This window comes from Podarcis liolepis, assembly GCF_965112155.1.
Source record: "Podarcis liolepis genome assembly, chromosome: 11".
Taxonomy (NCBI): Eukaryota; Metazoa; Chordata; class Lepidosauria; order Squamata; family Lacertidae; genus Podarcis; species Podarcis liolepis.
Genome location: NC_139565.1, coordinates 1,595,486 through 1,621,461, shown reverse-complemented (window position 1 = coordinate 1,621,461; position 25,976 = coordinate 1,595,486). Strand labels below are relative to the sequence as shown.

The following is a 25,976-nucleotide window of genomic DNA, read 5'->3' as shown; positions in this document are numbered from 1 at the left end:
CATGAGTCGTATCCAGTGGGAGTTCTACTCAGATTGCTATACATTGAAATTAATGTTGTTGTTGTTTAGTCGTTTAGTCGTGTCCGCCTCTTCGTGACCCCCTGGACCAGAGCACGCCAGGCACTCCTGTCTTCCACTGCCTCCCGCAGTTTGGTCAGACTCATGTTGGTAGCTTCGAAAACACTGTCCAACCAGCTCGTCCTCTGTCTTCCCCTTCTCCTTGTCCCCTCCATCTTTCCCAACATCAGGGTCTTTTCCAGGGAGTCTTCTCTTCTCATGAGGTGGCCAAAATATTGGAGCCTCAGCTTCACGATCTGTCCTTCCAGTGAGCACTCAGGGCTGATTTCCTTAAGAATGGAAAGGTTTGTTCTCCTTGCAGTCCATGGGACTCTCAAGAGTCTCCTCCAGCACCATAATTCAAAAGCATCAATTCTTCGGCGATCAGCCTTCTTTATGGTCCAGCTCTCACTTCCATACATCACTACTGGGAAAACCATAGCTTTTACTATACGGACCTTTGTTGGCAAGGTGATGTCTCTACTTTTTAAAATGCTGTCTAGGTTTGTCATTGCTTTTCTCCCAAGGAGCAGGCGTCTTTTAATTTCGTGGCTGCTGTCACCATCTGCAGTGATCATGGAGCCCAAGAAAGTAAAATCTCTCACTGCCTCCATTTCTTCCCCTTCTATCTGCCAGGAGGTGATGGGACCAGTGGCCATGATCTTCGTTTTTTGATGTTGAGCTTCAGACCATATTTTGCGCTCTCCTCTTTCACCCTCATTAAAAGGTTCTTTGATTCCTCCTCACTTTCTGCCATCAAGGTTGTGTCATCTGCATATCTGAGGTTGTTGACATTTCTTCCGGCAATCTTAATTCCGGCTAGGGATTCATCCAGCCCAGCCTTTCGCACGATGAATTCTGCATATAAGTTAAATAAGCAGGGAGACAATATACAGCCTTGCCGTACTCCTTTCCCAATTTTGAACCAATCAGTTGTTCCATATCCAGTTCTAACTGTAGCTTCTTGTCCCACATAGAGATTTCTCAGGAGACAGATGAGGTGATCAGGCACTCCCATTTCTTTAAGAACTTGCCATAGTTTGTTGTGGTCGACACAGTCAAAGGCATTTGCATAGTCAATGAAGCAGAAGTAGATGTCTTTCTGGAACTCTCTAGCTTTCTCCATAATCCAGCGCATGTTTGCAATTTGGTCTCTGGTTCCTCTGCCCCTTCGAAATCCAGCTTGCACTTCTGGGAGTTCTCGGTCCACATACTGCTTGAGCCTTCCTTGTAGAATTTTAAGCATAACCTTGCTAGCGTGTGAAATGAGCGCAATTGTGCGGTAGTTGGAGCATTCTTTGGCACTGCCCTTCTTTGGGATTGGGATGTAAACTGATCTTCTCCAATCCTCTGGCCACTGCTGAGTTTTCCAAACTTGCTGGCATATTGAGTGTAGCACCTTAACAGCATCATCTTTTAAAATTTTAAACAGTTCAGCTGGAATACCATCACTTTCACTGGCCTTGTTATTTGCAGTGCTTTCTAAGGCCCATTTGACTTCACTCTCCAGGATGTCTGGCTCAAGGTCAGCAACCACACTACCTGGGGTGTATGAGCCATCCGTATCTTTCTGGTATAATTCCTCTGCGTATTCTTGATGTCTTCTGCTTCTGTTAGGTCCTTACCACTTTTGTCCTTTATTATGGTAATAATAATGTTTCTTTCATTTCTCCGGTTTTCTTGAATAGATCTCTGGTTTTTCCCATTCTGTTGTTTTCCTCTATTTCTTTACATTGCTCGTTTAAGAAGGCCTTCTTGTCTCTCCTTGCTATTTTTTGGAAATCTGCATTCAATTTCCTGTATCTTTCACTATCTCCCTCGCATTTTGCTTGCCTTCTCTCCCCCACTATTTGTATGGCCTCATTGGGCAGCCACTTTGTTTTCTTGCATTTCCTTTTCATTGGGATGGTTTTAGTTGCTGCCTCCTGTATAATGTTGCGAGCCTCCACCCGTAGTTCTTCAGGCACTCTGTCCGGCAAATCTAAATCCTTAAACCTGTTCCTCACTTCCACTGTGTATTCATAAGGGATTTGATTTAGATTGTATCTTACCAGCCCAATGGTTTTTCCTACTTTCTTCAGTTTAAGCTTGAATTTTGCTATAAGAAGCTGATGATCTGAGCCACAGTCAGCTCCAGGTCTTGTTTTTGCTGACTGTATAGAGTTTCTCTATCTTTGGCTGCAGAGAATATAATCAATCTGATTTCGATGCTGCCCATCTGGTGATGTCCATGTGTACAGTCGTCTCTTGTGTTGTTGGAAAAGAGTGTTTGTGATGACCAGCTTGTTCTCTTGACAGAACTCTATTAGCCTTTGCCCTGCTTCATTTTGAACTCCAAGGCCAAACTTGCCAGTTGTTCCTTTTATCTCTTGATTCCCTACTTTAGCATTCCAATCCCCTATAATGAGAAGAACATCCTTCTTTGGTGTCATTTCTATAAGGTGTTGTAAGTCTTCATAGAATTGGTCAGTTTCAGTTTCTTCAGCACCAGTGGTTGGTGCATAAACTTGGATTACTGTGATGTTAAAAGGGCTGCCTTGGATTCGTATCGAGATCATTCTATCATTTTTGAGATTGCATCCCAGTACAGATTTCGCCACTCTTTTGTTGACTATGAGGGCCACTCCATTTCTTTTACGGGTTTCTTGCCCACAGTAGTAGATATGATGGCCATCCGAACTGAATTCGCCCATTCCCGTCCATTTTAGTTCACTGATGCCCAGGATGTCAATATTTATTCTTGCCATCTCATTTTTGACCACATCCAACTTACCCAGGTTCATGGTTCTTACATTCCAGGTTCCTATGCAATATTTTTCTTGCAGCATTGGACTTTCCTTTCGCTTCCAGGCATATCTGCAACTGAGCGACCTTTCAGCTTTGGCCCAGCCGCTTCATCAGCTCTGAATCTACTTGTACTTGTCCTCCGCTCTTCCTCAGTAGCATGTTGGATGCCTTCTGACCTGAGGGGCTCATCTTCCAGCATCATAACTTTTATATGCCTGTTGTCTTTGTCCATGGAGTTTTCTTGGCAGGGATACTGGAGTGGCTTGCCGGTTCCTACTCCAGGGGGATCACGTTTGGTCAAAACTCTCCACTATGACCTGTTCATCTTGGGTGCCCTGCTTGGCATAGTTCATAGCTTCTCTGAGTTATTCAAGCCCCTTTGCCATGGCAAGGCAGTGATCCATGAAGGGGATTGAAATTAATAAAAATGACTAAATTAGGTCCATTAATTCCAATGGGCTTACTCTGAGTCTGACTAGCATTGGATATAATCCCATGTAGGGACTTCTATACCCATTCATTTACCTTGTCCACACTCTTTCTTACAAGAAAACATCTGCCTTTTTATTTTTATTTTTTTAAAATCAACTGAAATACATGTAGCTTAATTCCCACTTCCCCCACTGAGGCATTGAGAAAGTTTTTCAATTTGGATTTTTATTTTATTTATTTTTAATGTTGTAGATTCTTCTTGCAATAATGCATTTTAGATTCTCTGGGACATTAGAATGGAGAATCTGAAATGAAATGATTTAAAATGGAATTGAATAAATTGAGGTTTTTTATGTGCTGGGGAGCCAGTAATGGTTAAATTAACAATTAAAAAGGGTCTTTGCTCTACTCTTTTCAGCTACAATCTGTGAGAAGGGACATTAAACTTGTCCTGGAATGTGTAATATATAATAATTTTATATGGTTTCTGCAATGCTGAAGTTTTCAATTTCTTTCAGATTATTGAAAGGAATTAATTTAGGGAAAATCCCTTTTCAGTGTTTGTTTCAGTAACTTGCTAAATTGGCTCGCTACTCTAAGGTATATTAAGTCAAAATTAAATCATGTTTAGCCAAAAGGCAAAAAAGAGTTCCCTGATCTTGCTGTTCTTGCAGTTTCAAGAAAAAATTACACCAGTAGACAATTACAGTTGTCAAACATTAAAAAGTCAATGAAGTAGTTCATACCATCCTTGTATATTTTGATGCTTCAGCTGTTTTACCTTGTATACTTCTTGGGAAACATGTTGTTTGAAAATGAATAAGAAGAAATGAATATGAAGAAGTTTTGAGAACCTTCATTTACAACAGATACCAAGTTAGCCCACTAAGTTTACTGATGAGTTTTAGTGTTCACCTATATACATCAGCAGTTTTAAATTGATTAATTCATTCACATCAAAGGTCAATTTTTAATCATAGTCCTGTGAAAAATATCACATTAAGGATGACTTGAACAATCAGTTTACATGGTCCACATCCTAGCTTAGCTTTGTTGGAAGTAAGTGGCACTGAATTCATTGTAACCCAATTCCGTATGTGTTAACTTGGAAGTAAGCCATGCTGAGTTAAACAGGACTGTAGGGATAATCGCGGAGTGGGCAGTGGGGTCCGGAGGGAGCACGCTCCCCACCAGCAGGCAGTTACAGTCTGCCTGCACGCGTGACCCTGGGCTGCGTAGCATACTCCCCCCCCCCAGACAAGCCAAAGCTGTCTGTACATCGTTCCCTCTCTCTGACCTTTTGCAGTCTCAGCAGTCTGCGGTGTCCTGTCTGTAACCTTTGTCTCGGAGACCTTTTGTCTCCTTCGTCATACACTGTGCAAGGGGAAAATGACGCGGTGGAAACAGGTGCCAAAATAACTTTGTACCACCCCACTATCTTGGGACTGGAAGATGTGTAAAGGTCACAGCCCCAAATGTATCCGCCTGGGTTTCCATATTTGTGTCAATAAAAGGAGGCTCCACAGGGCTGGCTGGCAGCTTGCATGCAGCTCACCTGTGCGCAGCTCACATGATGATCAACACCTGTCTTGTGCCTTCACTTCACAGGACTTAGTTTTAAGGCACCTAAAGGTTAGATTTTCATCATTGGGTATATATATATATATTTTAAAATGATATTTATTGAAAAAAGAATTTTTTTAAATTACAAAGAAAAAAGACAAAAACAGAAAAAAAAATAAAACCATCATTTTCAAATTCTCCACTTTCATTGCCTTCTTTCCATGACCTCCTCCTCCCATCTCTTGTATCTTGATTAATAATTGTCACAGCAAATCCTTTCCATAATTCATAATATTATTACATTACCTTACTCTATTTTCATCTTATCTTATAAAAAACCTTAAAACTTAAGACTTAAATCTTATTTTTACCAGCTTCTCATAACCATTACCTTTTTACCTAATTCTTTAAGCATTTTTACAAGAGCCAAGTAATTTCATTTCAACATTTTCCCAACGTTCATAAAACATTTCTAATGATAAAAAAGAGAATAAAAACAATCCAATCTTCTTCCAGCGTCCCCTCCCCCCCGGTCCCGGGATTGTCAGTCCTTTTTATCCCATTAGTCTGGCACATTAACCTGGTGATCTTATATCCGAGGCCTTTAAATCTCTTCCATGTCCCTTCCGCAGCTCTTCTTCATATTTTCCTTTCACTCGTGGGAACTCCAACTTGGTAGTGTTTTTGACCCATTTCAACAAATCAGCCCCTTTCTCATAGTCCAGACTAGACTCCATGTAGTATTTTAAGACATGTTTCAAATTCCCTCCAAAATTGGAAGTCCCAACAGCTCTAAACCTCTGACGGCCCATTGCCAGACTCGGAAAATCCAAACATCCCTGCATATGGGGGGGAGGGGGTTTCAGTCCAACCCCCCATTTCCAAATCAATCCAAACTTTGTCTTTCCAAATCTGGTTTTTTCCAAGTTCATTTGTCAAATCCAAAGGCTCATTTTCCTGCTGGGCCAAAAGTCCCTCCATCTCTGGTGCCCAAGATTCTGCAACATCCTCTTCTCTCAACTGTTCTGTCAGGACACACTCCTGTTTTGGTTCCTGAGTGGGCTCCCTATAGTTTCCCACTACCTGTTCAAATGTTCTGGCCGCATTAGTCATCAAATCCGTCTTCTGACTTAACTGATCCAATAGGGCATTTATTTTACAGAAAGCTTCTGAAAACATTGTCCTGCAAGGTCACAAGTCCTTTCCTACGGTTGTAATCTGTGGCAGCTGCAAGCTCCCTAGAATTGGTTACAATTTCACAGTCCCCCTCTAGGGGGGGGGAACTTCTGGTTGTTCTTTCTTTTAGGGACAATAGCAACAAAGTTTCTTTTTTAAAGATATTTTGTCAATATTAGTTCCTTTAAAATGCGAAAGGAAACAGTGGAATCACAATGTTACTCTTCTTTTAACTGTCAAAAACATTTGTCTCTGGCCACCCCGGAAGTCCTATATTTTGAATATTAAAGTTATACAAAGTTTAATTTCATTATATGCAAATTCTTGTTAACTTTAATGAATAATAGTAGAACACAGGACAATTTTATTCTACAACTGAATGGAATAACTATTTCCTTCAGCTCTCTAACAATGAAAGCTCCATTGTTACCTTGAAGACTAAGAAAATAGGGAAATAAAGAGAAAATTAGAAGGGAGGAATTGATGGATTCTTGGTTTGTTGCCGTTAGACTAAATTTTGAGGGAGGAAAGCAGATCCATATTGTTTATTAACTGCAGTCTTGTGGGAAATCATGTGAGTGTTCTTACTGTTGACATTTTAAAATTATCAGTATAAAACAATGCATTCCTTCTGAATGCACCTTATATTTGGTGTTCATTTTCAGCTGGAAAAATAATGTGGGATTCTTGCTTTCATTTTTCAACAGTCATAATTCAGGCATTCAGTTAGTTCTTCTAATATGGTACTAGGGTGCAGTCCAATTCCCACTTACCTGCCAGTGGGGCTTTGTGCAGCAGTGGAGCCTGACCACTCCTGGCAGCCACGATGGAAGGTGTCGGGGGGGGGGTTATCACCCTGATCTCTGTACCACCTCCAGGCTAGTGTAGCAGTTGGGCCTGGATCAGCACCGGATTTAAAGTGGTGCAAGAGGTTTTTAGTTTAGCAGTTGACCTTTTTCACTTTTTTGTCCTGGAGGATCAACAGGCAGTAGGGTGGTTGGCAAACTATGGTCCGCAGGCCAGATCCAGCCCAATTGCCCTCTGGATCCGGCCTGTGAACGGTTCTGTAATTGCCGTTTGGATCAGCACAATTGCCTCCCCCCCCCCCAAAAAAAAATTTGGGGTGCCATTTTTCACAATTTCCCCCACGGACTACATCTCCCAGCATGCTCCGAGGTTGCTCAGACTTCGCTGTCCAAACCGAAGCCTTAGCAACCTCAGGCCTCCCCTCCATTGGCTGGTTTGACGTGAGCCAGCGGCCACTGGCGACCCTTCCTGAGACTCGCTGCTCCAATTGGGGCGAGGCGCAAGGCAGGGCGCCCTTTTGATGTCTAGCTCCAAGAAGGGAGGAGGAGAAACGAAGGGGGGAGAAGAAGCGGGAGTAGAGAGCCTGCGAGGAGGGAGGAGGAGGAGAGGAGAGGAGGAGGAGGACTCTTCTGTGCTGCTCGGTACTGGCACATTAGCAGCTCGGTCATGGACACCCCAGGGTAGGGGCCCTTCCTGGCGGGGTGGCTGTGGCCCCTACGCACAAGCCGAGACCCAGCGCCGGCAGGGCGCCCCTCCCCAGCCCAGCCCACTCCATCTGAATGCAGTGAGTGGAGGGATCTCAGCCGCCCTGTCTCCGAGGGAGGGAGGGAGGGAGGGAGGGAAGGAAGGTGTAGGCGTGTGCGCCCGGCCCGGCCCACCACAAGTTCTGAGGGACAGTGAACCAGCCCCCGGCATAAAAAGTTTGCTGGCCCCTGGCTGAAACCATTAAAAACTGCTGGAAGAGATTTTCAAGTCAAATGCACTGGATAAACTAATACACACATGTATTAGTATTCATGAGAAGAGAAGACTCCCTGGAAAAGACCCTGATGTTGGGAAAGATGGAGGGCCCAAGGAAAAGGGGACGACAGAGGATGAGATGGTTGGATGGTGTTCTTGAAGCTTCCAGCATGAGTTTGATCAAACTGCGGGAGGCAGTGGAAGACAGGAGGGCCTGGCGTGCTCTGGTCCATGGGGTCACGAAGAGTCGGACATGACTAAATGACTAAACAACAACAAAACTAATAAATATATGATTTTTAAAAACTAATGGGGGAAATTAAGAAAGAAAACAAGCTGTTTATACTGCATGGAAAGGCAGATATAGATGTAAACTCCCTGATGCAGTTGCAGAGGCTCTAATGGTACTGCCATTTACAAATCATTTTTTCTATTACAAAATGTCTCAGATCTATCCACACACCTGATTAAGCAGCAGCTGTTCTGATTTTTTTGCGCTGTGTTCCAGCAGATGTATCCAGCCTATTCTTACAGCCATACTCAGTTTGCAAACATATAGAACATAAACCTGTAGGAGGGTAATAATGATAACTACTAAACCATTATATCAAAGCTCTGGAGGCAAGCTGGCTAGAATTTCACGTTTGCTGTCATATTAGAAAGCTAGTAAGCATCAGCCATGTGAATAACAGGAAAAAATGTACATTTGTGCTTCAAACAATGGCACTTTGTCAAAAATCCAGTGTTAGAAACAGTTGCTTTGGACAAAGCTGCCATTTGTGGCATGTTTCCCTTGGGCAATGTGGTCGTGATAGCAGAGAAGCTGATAAATCTGCCTCCCCACTCTTCTTTCTTCAAAGCTGTTTCCTCCATTCCTGAAATGTTTCCCAGTCTGTCCATCTATTTTTTTATTTAGTCAGCATTAAGGTTTATACCTAGACCTTAAGGCTCATTATCAGGGTGACTTAAAATAAACTATTAACATACTGTAACATTAACAACTTAAATTAACACTAAAACCAGCAAATGTATAAAAATAAAATGAGTAAAATGGACCAACAAAACTTTTAAAGCATTGGATTTCTGTTTGTGTGTGCACCTGTTTATGAATTCACTCTCATGGATTTCATGGAGGGGATGAACTCCAGCTCAGTGGCGGAGCAGTGCAGGATTCAATCCCCGACAGATTTAAAATAAATGTGGAGTGTGGTCTGGACCCTTGGGTGGGTTTATATCCAAGCAATAATTTCTGCTTTTTCACAGAATCATAGAGCTGGAACTGGAACAAGAGTCACCCAAGTCCAGCCCCTGCAATGCAGGAATATTTCTCCCCAAAGTGGGGTTTAAACCCGTGACCCTGAGATTAAGAGCCTCATGCTCTACCAAGGGACAGGTTTTATTTTCTATGTGATATTTGTGTTAATATTTCTAAATTCTAGAAAAGCATATAATAGAAACAAATTTATCTAGGCTGGTTATTTCCATTTACAGGATCTCAGACTGTTATGTACTGAAGTTCTCACCCTGGGCCAGCAGGGGGATACTGTAGATAGTTCAGGTCCACATATGCAAATAAGGGATTGAAAGTGACGTTCAGTGATTGGATAGTTACAGAAAGTTGTTACAGTTACATTGTACTGGAGCTCTATATAAGTAGGCTGAATAAACCCTTCAATTCAGTTCTGTTCTGGCCTGTGAATAAACAAGAGCTGTTTGAAGAATCGCTGTATCGTCTGATATGTTCGCCCACAACTTAACACTGGTGACGAAGGTGGGATGGATGGACATCAGCCAGATGCAGCCACCCTCTGAACTGAGCTGAATCACTGAGCGAAATCACTGAACAGAACCAATTCAGAGCTGACTGTTCTGGCTAGAGCACTGTGTTCCATCCATCGCCTCCACATCAGCATCGGAACCATGGCTTCACTTGTGCCTCTACCGCCGTTTGCCCCAGCCTCTGAATCATGGGACTCCTACCTCACTCGGTTTGACTGCTACCTCCAAGCCAATGAGCTGACAGCAGTATCAAAGGAATGGAACCAGGGCCTATTCCTCAGCCTCTGTGGGCCTGAGGTGTTTGAGATGGCCCGAGCATTGGTTGCGCCTGCAGTCCAGGCAACACCATGGGACACAATCCAAGAGAAGCTCCGCAACCACTATGCACCAAAGCCGTCCAAGATTGCTGCCCACCATGCGTTTTACCACCGGAACCAGGCAGAGGGGGAGTCAATTAACAACTACACTGCTGCCCTCCGACAGGCTGCAATGCACTGCGAGTTCAGAGACTTAGACGATGCCCTGATGGATCGAATCGTCTGCGGGGTCCAGGACATCCGTCTGCAACGGCGTCTCCTCGCCAAGCCAGACCTCACGCTGCAGAAAGCCATTGAGGAGGCTGTGGCCTCGGAAGCTGCTGAAGCTGCTCCACCCAGGAGATCCGCAAGGCCAGCAGCCTGCCTCTTCCTAGGAAGCCAGTTCCAGTGCATCACGAAGAGGCCAGCAGTGATGGGGCATCCTCCAGTGAAGACGATGATGTGTACCAGACAAAGCAGGAGCACAGGAAGTTCAAACAGAAGTCCAAGGTCCAACCGAATTGCCAAAAATCTCAGAAACCTCATCAGGAGGGCTTTAAACTGACTAATGCAGGGGAGGGTGACAGTGCTCCTGAAGGTAGGAGTCTATCAATTAATGAAGATGATCATCCAAATGTCATAGATCAAATGGAGCAAACAGCACGCAGACCTAGTGGTGGGAGGAAAAAATCCTTAAATAAGAGACACGGGGGAATGATTAATGGACTTCAATGTCTGTACACTAATGCACAAAGCATGGGAAATAAACAAGATGAGCTTGAGCTCTTGGTACAGCAAACTAAATATGACATAATAGGCATCACTGAAACCTGGTGGGATAAGTCCCACGATTGGAATGTAATAATGGGGGGATACAATCTATTTCAGAGAAACAGACCAGACAAGAAAGGAGGAGGAGTGGCGTTATATGTCAGGGATGTGTATACCTGTGAAGAGATCCAAGATTTAGAACCTCAAAGCCAAAGTGAGAGCATTTGGGTCAAAATTAAGGGAGAGAAGAATAACAGTGACCTCATTGTGGGAGTTTACTATAGATCCCCAAGCCAATCGGAGGACATAGATGATGCCTTCCTGGAACAGATGGCCAATCATGCAAAAGGAAGGGAGATAGTAGTAATGGGGGCCTTCAATTACCTGGATATTTGTTGGATGTCAAACTCAGCCAAGAGCATAAGGTCAAACAGATTCCTCACTGGCCTTGCAGACAACTTCATTGTCCAGAAAGTGGGAGAACCAACAAGAGGAACAGCCATTTTAGATCTGGTCCTAACCAATGTTGATGACCTGGTTAGTGGGGTAGAAGTGGAAGGATCATTAGGCGCGAGTGATCATGCTCTTCTGAAGTTTACTATACAGCGGAAAGGAGCAGCCAAGCATACTAGGACTCAATTTCTTGACTTTAAGAAAGCCGACTTCATAAAACTTAGGGAAGTGCTGGGTGAGATCCCATGGACAGCAATACTAAAAGGAAAGGGAGTTCATGATGGCTGGGAGTTTGTTAAGAGGGAGATAGTAAAAGCACAACTTCAGGCAATACCAATGAGACAGAAACATGGAAGGTGCCTAAAGAAGCCAGGGTGGCTATCTAAAGAACTTTTAACTGAGTTAAGATTAAAAAAAGATGTTTACAAAAAATGGAAAAGGGGGGAAACCACCAAAGAGGAATTCAAACAAATAGCCAGCACGTGTAGACACAAAGTCAGAAAAGCTAAAGCACAGAATGAACTCAGGCTTGCTAGAGAGATTAAAAGCAACAAAAAAGGCTTTTATGGGTATGTCCGTAGCAAAAGGAAGAACAAAGAAACAGTGGGGTCAGAGGAGAAGATGGTGAAATGCAAACAGGGGACACAGAAAGGGCTGAACTCCTCAATGCCTTCTTTGCCTCAGTCTTCTCCGATAAAGAAAACAATGCCCGACCTGAAGAATTTGGAGCAAATGATTTAGCAGAGGAAACACAGCCCAGAATAACTAAGGAGATAGTACAAGAATACTTGGCTAGTTTAGATGTATTCAAGTCTCCAGGGCCAGATGAACTGCATCCAAGAGTATTAAAAGAACTGGCAGATGTGATCTCAGAACCACTGGCAGTCATCTTTGAGAATTCCCGGAGAACAGGCGAAGTCCTGGCAGACTGGAGGAGGGCAAATGTTGTCCCTGTTTTCAAAAAGGGGAAAAGAGAGGACCCAAATAATTACCGCCCAGTCAGTCTGACATCAATACCAGGGAAGATTCTGGAGCAGATCATTAAGCAAACAGTCTGTGAGCACCTAGAAAGGAATGCTGTGATCACCAATAGTCAGCATGGATTTCTGAAAAATAAGTCATGTCAGACTAACCTGATCTCGTTTTTTGACAGAATTACAAGCCTGGTAGATGAAGGGAACGCAGTGGATGTAGCCTACCTTGATTTCAGCAAGGCATTTGACAAGGTCCCCCATGATATTCTTGTAAAGAACCTGGTACAGTGGTGCCTCGCAAGACAAAATTAATTCGTTCCGCGAGTTTTGTCGTCTTGCGATTTTTCTCGTCTTGCGAAGCACGGTGTCGGGAAAGTTTTGGAAAAGCTTCAAAAATCACCAAAGTCTTTAAAAACCTCAAGAAAGGCTACCACACCGTGTTCTATGAGTTGCTCCTCAAAGTCAAATCGCAACTGTATTAATGGTGTTAAGAAAAAAGGAAACAAACTTGCAAGACGTTTCCGTCTTGCGAAGCAAGCCCATAGGGAAAATCGTCTTGCAAAGCAGTTCAAAAAACCCTTTCGCCTAGCGAGTTTTTTTCTCTTGCGAGGCATTCGTCTTGCGAGGTACCACTGTAAAATGCGGTCTTGACTATGCTACCACTCAGTGGATTTGTAACTGGCTGACTGACCGAACCCAAAGGGTGCTCATCAATGGTTCCTCTTCATCCTGGAGAAGAGTGACTAGTGGGGTGCCACAGGGTTCTGTCTTGGGCCCGGTCTTATTCAACATCTTTATCAACGACTTGGATGATGGACTCAAGGGCATCCTGATCAAATTTGCAGATGACACCAAACTGGGAGGGGTGGCTAACACCACCGAGGGCCAGGATTACACTTCAAAACGACCTTGACAGATTAGAGAACTGGGCCAAAACAAACAAGATGAATTTTAACAGGGAGAAATGTAAAGTATTGCACTTGGGCAAAAAAAATGAGAGGCACAAATACAAGATGGGTGACACCTGGCTTGATAGCAGTACATGTGAAAAGGATCTAGGAGTCTTGGTTGACCACAAACTTGACATGAGCCAACAGTGTGAAAAAAGCCAATGCAATTCTGGGCTGCATCAATAGGAGTATAGCATCTAGATCAAGGGAAGTAATAGTGCCACTGTATTCTGCTCTGGTCAGACCTCACCTGGAGTACTGTGTCCAGTTCTGGGCACCACAGTTCAAGAAGGACACTGACAAACTGGAACGTGTCCAGAGGAGGGCAACCAAAATGGTCAAAGGCCTGGAAACGATGCCTTATGAGGAACGGCTAAGGGAGCTGGGCATGTTTAGCCTGGAGAAGAGGAGGTTAAGGGGTGATATGATAGCCATGTTCAAATATATAAAAGGATGTCATATAGAGGAGGGAGAAAGGTTGTTTTCTGCTGCTCCAGAGAAGCGGTCACGGAGCAATGGATCCAAACTACAAGAAAGAAGATTCCACCTAAACATTAGGAAGAACTTCCTGACAGTAAGAGCTGTTTGACAGTGGAATTTGCTGCCAAGGAGTGTGGTGGAGTCTCCTACTTTGGAGGTCTTTAAGCAGAGGCTTGACAACCATATGTCAGGAGTGCTCTGATGGTGTTTCCTGCTTGGCAGGGGTTTGGACTCGATGGCCCTTGTGGTCTATTCCAACTCTATGATTCTATGATTCTATTCTATGTACCGGCTGCGGAGCCAACCATTCCCGTGCCAAGTGTCGATTCAGAGACGCCATCTGTTGGACGTGTTCCAGAAGGGGCCACATCGCTAAGGTCTGCCGATCAACTCGCAAGTCCAAGTCTTCACTCCAGTCTGCCAAGGAAAGCTGTTTCGCTCTCACCAACTGCCCCTGCCCATCTGGAACTACGATTGGCCAAACCGACTCGCCTACGCGACACAAGCTGAATGTCACAGTGCTCATTGAAGGAGCTCCATGTAACATGGAGATCGACACCGGGTCTGCCCTGTCCATCATGTCTTGGAGCACCATCAAAAGACTGGTACTCAGAGTGTCCAAAAGGCAAGTCGACTCTCACCATGTACACCTGAGAGACTACCAGGGAAACAACATTCCCGTGGTAGGCGTTGGCCGGTTCTGGAACGCCTTCAAGGATTTTTCGGGCCTGCTCCAACTGGTGGTGGTCGAAGGTCAGCGGCCAAGCCTCCTAGGGCAAGACTGGTTTGATGCCCTCGGCCTGGAAGTCACCGGCATCAACTGCATCTCTAACGCAGAGACTGAGGGTATGGTCAAAGACTTTGCCGAGGTTTTTGACGGCACTTTGGGGCAATATACAGGTATGCCCATCTCCTTTAGCCTTGATCCACAAGCTAAAGCCACGCCAGGTTCCCTTTGCTCTCAAGGCTAAGGTGGACGAACAACTGGACAAGCTGATTGCCCAAGGAGTTTTGGAGCCGGTTGACCACGCCAAGTGGGGAAACCCCATCGTCACGCCTGCAAGCCAGACGGGTCAGTGAGAATCTGCGCTGACTACAAGTGCACAATCAACAAGGCACTTCAGCAGCACACTTACCCGGTTCCTGTTGTTCAACACCTGCTGCATTCCTTGGGTGAGGGTAAGGTCTTTGCTAATCTGGACCTTGCCCAAGCCTATCAACAACTGCCCATTGATGATGCCACTGCTGAAGCCTAGACGATCGTCACCCACCGAGGGGCATTCCGTTGCCGCCGTTTGCAGTTTGGGGTGAGTGTGGCTCCTGGCATCTTCCAAAGCCTTATGGAGCGTCTCCTGCAAGGGCTTCCGGGTGTGATACTGTATTTTGATGACGTCTTGGTGTCCACAGACTCACACCAGCAGCTGTTCGAATGCCTCCGTGCCGTGCTGACCAGGTTCCAGGAGGCCGGGCTCAAGGTACAGAGGGAGAAGTGCCAGATCGCCGTTCCACAGGTGGAGTTCCTGGGCTATCTTATCGACGCCTCCGGCCTTCACCCGACCACATCCAAGATCCGCACTATCCAGCAGGCCCCCATCCCAAAGAACAAGACAGAGTTGCAGGTGTTCCTGGGGCTGCTGAACTTTTATAACATGTTCCTGCCCCACAAAGCCACGGTGGCTGAGCCTCTTCACCGACTCCTCAGCACAAAGACGCCTTGGTCCTGGGGTCACCGGGAGACGGCGGCCTTCAACACGGTCAAGGCTCTCCTTTCATCGGACAGTGTGCTGGTACAGTACAGTAAATCCAGGCCGCTGGTCCTTGCCTGGGACGCCTCACCTTTTGGCATTGGTGCTGTCCTTAGTCACCATTTTCCAGACGGAAGAGAAGCACCGCTCGCCTACTTTTCCAGGACGCTATCTCCGATGGAACGGAATTACAGGCAGCTCGACAAGGAGGCACTGGCACTTGTGGCTGGAGTGAAGAGGTTCCATGAATACCTCTACGGCAGGACTTTCAACCTTATCACCGACCACAGGCCGCTCTTGGGCCTCCTCGCCGGTGATCGACCAATTCCAATGGTCCTCTCACCGCACATGCTGCGATGGACTGTTTTCCTGGCTGCCTACCACTACTGGCTCGTCCATCGCCCGGGGAAATCGATGGGCCATGCCGACGCCCTCAGCCGCCCTCTTCCAGCGTTTGTGGAAGACCCAACTCCTGCTTCATTGCTCCTCCTGATTGAGGATCTTCTGGCAGCACCTGTATCGGCTGCCACTGTGGCCTCCGCATCTGCCTAGGATCACACCGTCAGCTGTGTGCTCAACTGGGTGTGGAGGGGGTGGCCACAAGGGCCTTTTGCATCGGAGTTCCAGCTCTTCGCAACCAGACAACACGAACTCTCAGCTCATCATGGCTGTCTGCTGTGGGGAGACCGCGTCGTGATTCCCCAAAGACTCCGTCAACGTGTCCTGGAGGCTCTGCAGGTTGGCCACCCGGGGATCATCAAAATGAAGGCGTTGGCTCGGTGTTACGTCTGGTGGCCTAACATGGACGATGCCATCACTGCCTGGGTTTCCGCCTGTGAAGCGTGCCAAGAATCGAGGCCTGCACCACCGGCAGCTAAGGGACACACCTGGGAGATGCCCAGGACACCCTGGTCGAGGGTGCACATCGATCTGGCTGGCCCCTTTCACGGCCGGACCTTTATGGTAGTGGTGGACGCCTATTCCAAATGGCTGGAGGTGGCCCTGATGCCCTCCACCACTACCGAGGCCGTCATCTGAGTGCGACGCATGAGTGTCCTGATGTCCTCGTCTCTGACAACGGACCACAGTTCACGTCAGGCACTTTTGAGCGGTATCTTTTGGGACTGGGCATCCGCCATGCCCTAATGGCACTGTTTCATCCATCCAGCAACAGGCAAGCAGAGAGAATGGTGTGCTCGGCAAAAGAGGCACTGGCGCGCCTGGACCGGGGAGACTGGCACAAGCGGTCGCCAAATACGTGTTTGTGCAACACATCACCCCTCATGCGGCCACAGGGCGGAGTCCTGCTGAACTGCTTATGGGCTGCCGCCTCATGTCCCCGCTCGACCGGTTGCACCCAGATGCCAACACGCCACAGTCATTTGTTCCAGGAAACCAGGTCTTTGCCCGGAACTTTGTGGGGGACATTCCTTGGGTGTCAACCACAGTTGTGGGAGTCACTGGACCTCACTCATACCAGGTGGCACTCGAAGATGGACGCTTGTGGCGCCAGCACATAGACCAGCTTAGGCGCAGGGTTGGGAACTTGGACACTACCGTGGTGCCCCCAACTGCGCTCGTGGCTCCGGAACAGACACTTACAGATGGTGAGGCTCCACCTACACCTCTCTCACAAACTGCCGGCGTGGAGCCGAACCAAGCCGCTTCAGAGGGTCTGGCAGACATACCACAGACTCAGACCACTGCCGTGCCTGACATTCCGCCAACTCCACTTGCAGAGGTTCCACCCACAGCATCGGATCCAGGGGCCTTGGTTTCAATGCCACCTAGGGTCGCACTACAGCCTCAGCAAGAATTGTGTGGCCCCCTGGACTTGGCTACCAGTCCCCGGCGGTCTGGCAGAGTTTCCAAGCGCCCAACTTATTTAAAGGACTATGTTGTTGGACATGTATCACTGTTGGTCTAAGTATGTGAAATGTAACCGATATGCTTTTGTGCCTAATTGAACCATTACGTGTAGTGCTGTAGATAAGGAAACCATTATGATTGTAACTAACGCCTTATCTCGGTGGGGAGGGGTGTTATGTACTGAAGTTCTCACCCTGGGCCAGCAGGGGGATACTGTAGATAGTTATGCAAATGAAGGATCGAAAGTGACGTTCAGTGATTGGATAGTTTGTATGCAAATGAAGGATCGAAAGTGACGTTCAGTGATTGGATAGTTTTAGAAAGTTGCAACAGTTACATTGTTCTGGAGCTCTATATAAGCAGGCTGACTGAGCTCCTCAGTTCAGTTCTGTTCCAGCTTACAAATAAAGAGCTGCTTTGGAAGAATCGCTGTGTCGTCTGATATGTTCGCCCACAACTTAACAGCCGCAATATTTTCAGAGGCACCAAAAGGGCCTGAAAGGTGCTCCCTAAGAGGAAGAGATTTGGAAGGTATTCTAGGACACAGATCATGGATCATCCTGCAACTATTTGGGGCGGCAAAATGACTTAGGCAGAACTCTAAGATTGTGATAACATGGCAAAAATGGAAGTTCTGGTTCTGTAGGATGCTGAGCAAATTTGGTGACAGTTTATTAATTTAATTATGGATGCATTTTAGAAATTTGAACTCCTACAAAACTCCAGAAACTTTAGCACCTAATTTCTTCCACAATATTGTTATTTCAGTCTCCCACCATGTATTTTCAGAAGTGTAAGTGCCAAATTTCCCAGTTATTTTGGTTGGCATTTCTATTGAACTTTCCCTCTAGTTCTTCAGGAACTCAACAGCAGTGTGGGCAATATTTTCACCACTTTATTCATATGTTGTCCTTTGGATGCCTTTTAGTGTGAGCTATTAACATTTAGTTGACTGAATTATTTACTTACGTTTGAAAAATGAACATAAATTATGGCTTCATTTAGCAGCATTTATTTATTTATTTATTTATTTATTTATAGCTGAATCAAAAACAATTAGCCAGCTAGCAGACCTTGCTGGAAAATGGGTTTGGTGTGCAGCAGTCGTGAGATCCATGTAACTTGGAAATGAGCACCTGTTTTTTCTGTACTAATTGGTGCATATGAAGAACATTTGCATTTAATAGTTGAATGCACATAGGCTAACCATGTAATTACCAATGTAGTAAGCCTATTTTATTTTGAATATCTGGAAGCTTCAGTTTGCAAGGTTACGGAGGGTTAGATCATATACGGTAGTTTCTGTGCCTTGATTTGCTACCAGTTAGTTTCAGGGGTCCTCAGAAGGGAAAAACAGGCGGAAGGGGTTTTGCTTGGGTCTTTGTTGGGCGAAGCCAGGCCCACATGAAGTGTCCTGGGATAATTTGCAGGGGCTCCTTGGCTCTCGAGGTGCAGCCCCCTCCTTTTCCCCATCCCAGCCGCTGTGGTGGGAATATTAGCTACTGGAAAGGAGAGGGAGTGGGACTCCAGTGGGGTTGAGCTGGAGAGGATTTTTAATGCTTACAGGGAAAAGGAAGGGCACGGGGGCCTCCCATACTGTAAGTTCCCCTCCTCTTCATTCTGAAAGATTGGCTTTTTAATGTTGTTCCTTTCCCCAGAGAACGCTTGGGGGCAAAGCCTGAGCTTTGCAAATAATTGCTTGAAGGAGCAAGTCCAGTTCCAATACACAGCTTGAGATGAGAGAGCTTCATCCTGCTTGTCTTTTGCTGCAGAAGGGTGTGACTTACACATTTACCTCTCCTTGTCATTTCTCTTCCCACCTTCCAGGTCCTTTTCACCATTTTTTATTTTGAACAATATTTCAAAAGAAACATTTTTATACTGACATTTATATTTGCAACATAAGAAATATCTTTGTTCTCACTTGGCTTTGTAGTTAAGTTATTTATAATGTGTCATGCTGTCTTATATTCAAAGTAATAAAATAGTTAAATATCACATAGACTAAATTTTAGTCATAACTTCCAAAAGAAAACCAAACCAGAGCCTCTTTCTCCTATAAAAGGGGAAAAACTAGGTCACCCAAATCAATTCTCTTGAAGCATGCTGGACACAACTGCAAAGCAAGGGGGGGGGGTCTTGTTTTGTTTTTGTGGTTTTTATACTGTAAACCACCCTGTGAGCCTAGAATGAAGGGCGGTATATAAATTTAAATAATTAAATAAATAATACAAAGAACACTGTTTAATTCAGTAGCATCTCTACTACTGTCCAATTGCTTTTTTAAAAAACTTGAAGCTGGTAGCTGCTAGATCAGGCATCCCCAACCATCCCCTCCAGATGTTTTGGACTACAATTCCCATCATCCCTGACCACTGGTCCTGTTAGCTAGGGGTGATGGGAGTTGTAGTCCCAAAACAGTTGGAGTGCCGAGTTTGGGGATGCCTGTGCTAGATGTATTGGAATTGTTTGTAAGATGTTTTATTGTTTTATTGTTTGTTGTTTGCTGGCCTAGGCTCCTTTGGAAGGAAGGGTGAGGTAATAATAAATAAAATAAAATAAAATAGATTCCTATGCATAGAGAAATTTCATCCCCCCCCCAAATCATTTTTATTTGATTTTACAAATATGAATTTATAACCATACCAAATACACATCCATGCAATGAGATTACTCTGAATCTCGGGATTTCCCCACATCCCGTCCATGGGTCCTATAGTTCACATTTTCAACTGCATATTATTTTGTAATCTATATTTTATGTCTATCCATATTGCCCCTAATATTCTTAATTTTTTTTTTTAAATGTCCAGTAGCACCTTAGATACCAACTAACTTTGTTCTGGTTATAAGCTTTCGTGTGCATGCACATTTCTTCAGATACATAATATTTGCTACATTAAAAGTGGGATTAAAATCCTGCTAATGTTGTCATCTGCTTACAGTGGTCTCCTAAATAAATTGTAAGCTTTTCCCATTCTTTCTTCAATTTCTTGTCTTCTTGGTCCCTGAGCTTTCTGGTCAGTTTTCCCACTTCAGCGTAGTCTAGCAGCTTAGCTTGCCATTCCTCTCTGGTAGGGACTCTTTCTTCTTTCCATCTCTGGGCCAGTAGTATCCGTGCTGCTCTTCTCGCATACATAAAAAGTCTTTTCTGGTCCTTTGGGATGTTGGTACCTATAACTCCTAATAGAAAAGCTGGTAGGGTTTTTTTTACAAAGGTTATTTTAAACATTTTTTTCAGTTCATTATAGATCATCTCCCAGAAAGCCTTTATTACCTTACATGACCACCACATATGATAAAAGGTACCTTCTTTTTCTTTACATTTCCTGCAGGTATTTGTACTTGTTTTATACATTTTTGCTAGTTTACCACTGGTACATCATTTCCATATAGTTTTCTTGCAGCATACAACATGCCGTGAATTTCAAATCCGTTTTCCATAACCTTTCCCCATCTGAAATGTGAATATTATGCCCCCAATCCCTGCAGGATTGCAGGAATTTCAAAGCCCAGGTCTACTTCTTTTTGTAAAAAGTTACTAGACTGTGTAGTGCGTGGCCTCCCCGAAAAGGTCCTTCTGGCTTGTGTTCATTTCAAGCCACCGGTGGGTGTAGGTGTGCCTGTATTCCAGATTGTATCAAAATAAGTCCCTATGATATAAAACTACTTTATCTTGCTGCATCTTTTAAAGTTATTTAAGTAAGCCATGTTGAAACAACTATTTGGAGCGCCAGAAAACAAATCTGTGTTGTCATGGATACAAACAGAAATAGGATTACTTTATAAATTTATTATGAGTCTAACAATTTATTTTTAGTATGTAACTACATTTTAAAAAAAGATGTATCTGTTTATTTAAAAGATTTATATACTGTCTTTCAGTAGAGATTGCAGGCTAGTATACAAAAATTAAAACAGCAATAAATGCATGTTAAGGGAAATGGAAAATAAAAACGCTATCAGAAGTAAGAGAATTTTAAATACTTTTAAGATAGTAAAATAAAAATAAAAATTGTGCCTTCATAAATGAAGTTTTTGCCTGACACTGAAAAGACAGTGATGTTCGTGCCAAATATCCTGTCCTGGTGAGGACATTCCATAGCTGTGGGTACAAAAAAAAGGGGGGGAGCGCTTTTACCTGCTGCAGCTAACCTCCAGTTTGAGGGAGATAGTATTTGGAGAATGGCAAAGACTGGTGACTTCAGCATCTAGGCAGGTTAGTGTGGGAGGAGGTGGGTCTTTAAAAGTGAAATGGGGCAGTCAGTGATAAGCAATCCTGTGTAACCAGTATAAACTAATAATTCTGTCGACTGCAATTTGTACTAATGGAAGCTTCTGAACATTTTTCAGAGATATAAATGCATTTCACTCCTTTATACAGGATGGTGAACGAGAGCATGGACAACTGACTAGACTCTCTCTGTCTAGGCGTGGTTGCAGCTGGTAGACCAGCCCAAGCTGGTGAATGGCACTCCTTCCTATGAAGAACACCAGGGCCAGAAACAACAGCTGGATCTGTTTCTTTAGAGGGTGCACATCCAGAATTAGCTGAGCACCATCACCCTTAACTAGAGAGCAATGTGCCCACAAACCTCCACCTTCTCGAGATCAGACTTCCATTTAATGGCCCTCATCCAGCTCATTATCAAATCAGACACTTTCAGCATTTCCACAGCCTTACCTGACTCTGTTAACAAGGAGAAATAGAGCTGGATGTCATCATATAAAATTTGGATCCTGGCAAATTGGAGGCTCTGTTGGTGTATGGTTTCTGTGTCCAAGAAATAGGCTGCTTGCCTGACCAATGTTGCACTTTCTCTGAAGGGGCAAGTATGCAATTTGGGCATTCTTCTGGATTCAGCTCTGTCCCTAGAGGCCCAAGTGACCTTCATGACTAGACACGTGAGACTTGCCTGAAAATCTCCTCTAGCAGTTTTTAGTGGTATTAGGCAGCAAGCTTTGGACTCCAGAAGTGTTGAGCGCTCGACCCTTCCACCAGTGGATCCTCCGATTCAAATATTCCCTTACCTGTGCATTCCGCTTCTCTTAACAAGTGCAGAGTTGCAAACTCCCATCCTTCTCCCATCCTCACATCTGAATAAACATGCTTAGGATTTTATGGTAAGCTTTAATAAATTTTGTCTGGCAAGAAAAGGAAATATCAGTATGTATTCCTTCTGAGTTAGAAAATAGTAGGGCTCTCTCTCTCTCTCTCTCTCTCTCTCTCTCTCTCTCTCTCTCTCCACACACACACACACACACACACGAGAATGAACTGCCCTGAGACCTCCAGGTGTAGTGCGGTATATAAATTCAATTAATAATAATAAAATTTTAAATACAGTCAAACCTCTACTTACCACCGCCTCTTCTTACGGTTGTTCCAAGTCGCAACCGTGGCAAACCTGGAAGTAACTGGCGGGTTTGCCACCGTTCGCACATGTGCAGGAGCAGCAATTGCCATTCGCGCATGTGCAGAAGCGGCAATCGCTTTTCGCACATGCACAGAAGCGGGCAATCGCCACCTGCACCTGCACACAGCGGTGTGTCTCCCAGCAACCCGTTTTGACCTCTGAACGGACCTCCGGAACAGATTATGGTTGCAAATAGAGGTTCCACTGTAGATAGCTAGATAGCTAGATATATAGATACAGATATAGATATATAACACCTATTTTATTCTGTTGAAAATAATGTCAGCTATTGTCTTCCACTGGTAATACAGTGGTACCTCTGGTTACGTCCTTAATTTGTTCCAGAGCTCCGTTCTTAACCTGAAACTGTTCTTAACCTGAAGCACCACTTTAGCTAACGGGACCTCCTGCTGCTGCTGTGCCGCCGCCGCACAATTTCTGTTCTCACCCTGAAGCAAAGTTCTTAACCTGAGGTACTATTTCTGGGTTAGCAGGGTCTGTAACCTGAAGCGTCTGTAACCTGAGGTACCACTGTAATAATAAGTGGCAGTATGGCCGGTCCAGTGCTGGTCCCTCACCATGGGACTCACCATGAAGCTGTAAGTGCCACACTTTTAACATTTGGGGTAAATGGGGGTGGTACTGTGTACCCTTGAGTACCCCCAGAAAAAAGCACTGACAAAAGTATGACATATTATGTACAGAAACTTTCAAAAAGCTTTTGACAGAATACTTTGCCAAGAATTCCTGACGAGACATAGCAGACATGGAAAAGAGGAGAGATCCTCTTGTGGATCAGTACATATCTGGTTCAGAGAGCCGGAGTAAATAGGTAGGTTTCCTGATGGAGGGAAGTAGAAAGGGAGACCTGTGCTTTTTATCTTGTTCACAAATGATTTAGAATTAGTGAGCAGTGAAGTTGTCACGTTTGCTCATGATGCCAGTTGTTCAGGGTCATCAAAAAAAAAAGAGATTGTGAAAAGCTCAATGTGGTATTGCTAAACTAAGAGAATGGGCAGTAAAACAGCAAATGCAATTCAACATTAGCCAATGTAAAGTAATGCACAAGGTAGCAAAAATTCTTAATATCCTGTATATGCCCAGGGGGTCTAAACTGGTGGTGACTGCCCAGGATAGCTTGATGAAGATGTTGATCTGGTGTGTGACAGCTGTGAAAAAGGCAATTCTGTGCTAGGGAAATATATAGCTTCCAATATCTGAATATGATTATATAAATCTCTGCTGAGACCAAACTTGGAATACTGTGTTCTCCTCAACTCAAAAGAGCTTTGTAGAGCTTTTCAATGAAGCTGAATGCTAGAAGATGTAAGACACACAATAAAAGAACTTCTTCACACAGCACAGAGTCAACTGTGGAATTTGCTACCACAAGAAGTCGTGAGGGTCAGCAACTTGGATGGCTTTAAAATAGAATTAAACCCATTCCTGGAGGATTAGGCTCCCCATGGCTACGACCCCTGAGAGCTGTGTTCCAGGTGCTGGGAGTCCCAAGTGGGCAGAGGGCTGCTCTTGTGCTCAGGCCCGGCCTGGGAGGCGTCTTGTTGGCACAGTGAGAACAGGGCGCCGGTTTGGATCAGGTATTATGAGCATGCCCTGTGGTCTTGCGGTTGCATTTTGCTGACAAACTAGGATGCATATCATAGGGAAAGCCTATGACAGGAGCAGGGAATATATTGCAAGTCTTTCCTTGGACACCACAACTTCACTACTAAATGATATCCTTCTTCCTCATTCATCCTGATTATTAAAAACAGTTTTAAACAAGTTATAATCACAGAAATAAGGTGGGTCCTAAAAATAACATCAAAATGTCGTGTCACAATGCAGGGTAAAGAGGCATCTTCAGCATTTGCCCAAAGGGGCCAGGCTCCCCTCTGGGTCTCAGTAGAAGCTCATTCCATTTCTTTCAGAGGAAAGACAGTTGCTAAAATGTAAATGACAGCAGCAAGTTGTTAATTTTAGCAGAAGATATAGTTTTAATTAAAGTTGTTATGCCTCCATTTCAATCTGCTGTGCCCAATTTTTCATCCTATTTCACCCTTAATTATTACAGCAACTAAAATTCAATGTCTTCTCCCTTTAAGACTTTGTGATTGTGTTCATCAAAATCATAATCACTCCACTTTAAGGCATAATCCTGTTCTAAATTCCACTTTTCTCTCATACACGCTTTTTCAAAGAAAGATTTATACTCAGGTAACGAGCTACAGGATGGCTTTCCTGAGCTCAGTGGTGGGAACCTTTGGCCCTCCAGCTGCTGCCCATTGACTAGGCTTTCTGAACAACATCTGGAGGACCAAAGGTTCTCCACACCAGATTTAGCTTCTGGATCAGAGTAAGTTATGTGAGTAGGGTAATTCATACACAAGTTGGAAAACATTTCATACTGAAATGTATAAATTACATGTTTGAGTTCTTTAGATCTTTAGGGTTCACAATTTAATGACACATAGGCTATCATTTTTTAGTTTTAAAGAAAGTGTCTATGTTACGCTATTTAAAGAAACACATGATTTTGACTTGATTAGGGAAAGTGTGGCAACTGAAGGCTATTGAATACTAAAATAATGTTGCAGGAGTTTGGGGGGAAATGCAGAGTTTTGAATAATTTTAGTTTATCTGTGTGTTTATTTCAAAAGCTTCAGCACACTGTCCAAGTTTTCTCACTTTTCCCAGGGTCATTCAGTCATTTTTCTGACCGTGCAAGGAGTAAGAAAATGGCAAGATAACTGGAGGTGCCCTGTCAGGATATTATAGAACTAAAGTGTCTACAGAAAGAATCATAACAGATGGTTTTAATAAAATAAAAATAGTATTTCTGACACATTTCAAATTCCACTGCTTTCAAATCCATGATACGAAACCATGTAAATTCCCCTAAGAAGTAACAGCAGCTAGTATGTTTTGAGATATTTATGTGTGTGCATCATTTATGTTTTCTTCCATTTCTTATAGTTATATATGTGGTCTAATTAGTGACCAGCAACAATACCCCAGGTACAATTTAAATTTGTTGTTTAAAATAATGTGATTCAAGAGCTCACAAAGCCATGGCTGTGTTTGATACTTTTTTTAAGGGCTTATTTCTTTGAAAGCTACTTTCCCCCTCCAGCACTGAAGTGCTCCTCATCTTAAGTCCTGCTGTTTCTGCCTCCTGGTAAGCAGAGAGAGACCACAGGGGGATATCTGCAGCAGAGGCATCCCTAATCTGTTACTTGGGGTATGTTGCTAGTGGTGCAGGATTGGTGCTAGCAGAACCCCATGACTAGTGAGCTAAAAGGTAAAAGCCAATGTTTTAGGTTTGTTTTTAAAATGGCATCTGTGGATGAGTTAAAGCAAAGCATCCCCAGACTTATGCAACCCATTGATCTGTAATGCTTCATGTGGTTTCCTTAGGGGGGGGGGATGTACATCTAAATGCATTTTTCATTATGATGGC

The 25,976-nt window shown here is 44.2% G+C and overlaps 1 protein-coding gene across 7 annotated transcripts in view; it reads left to right on the top strand.

Annotated features, from left to right (window-relative positions):
* TRPM3 (transient receptor potential cation channel subfamily M member 3) overlaps positions 1–25,976 on the top strand; it is a 425,647-nt gene that overhangs the window by 121,952 nt on the left and 277,719 nt on the right. The window lies entirely within an intron of this gene.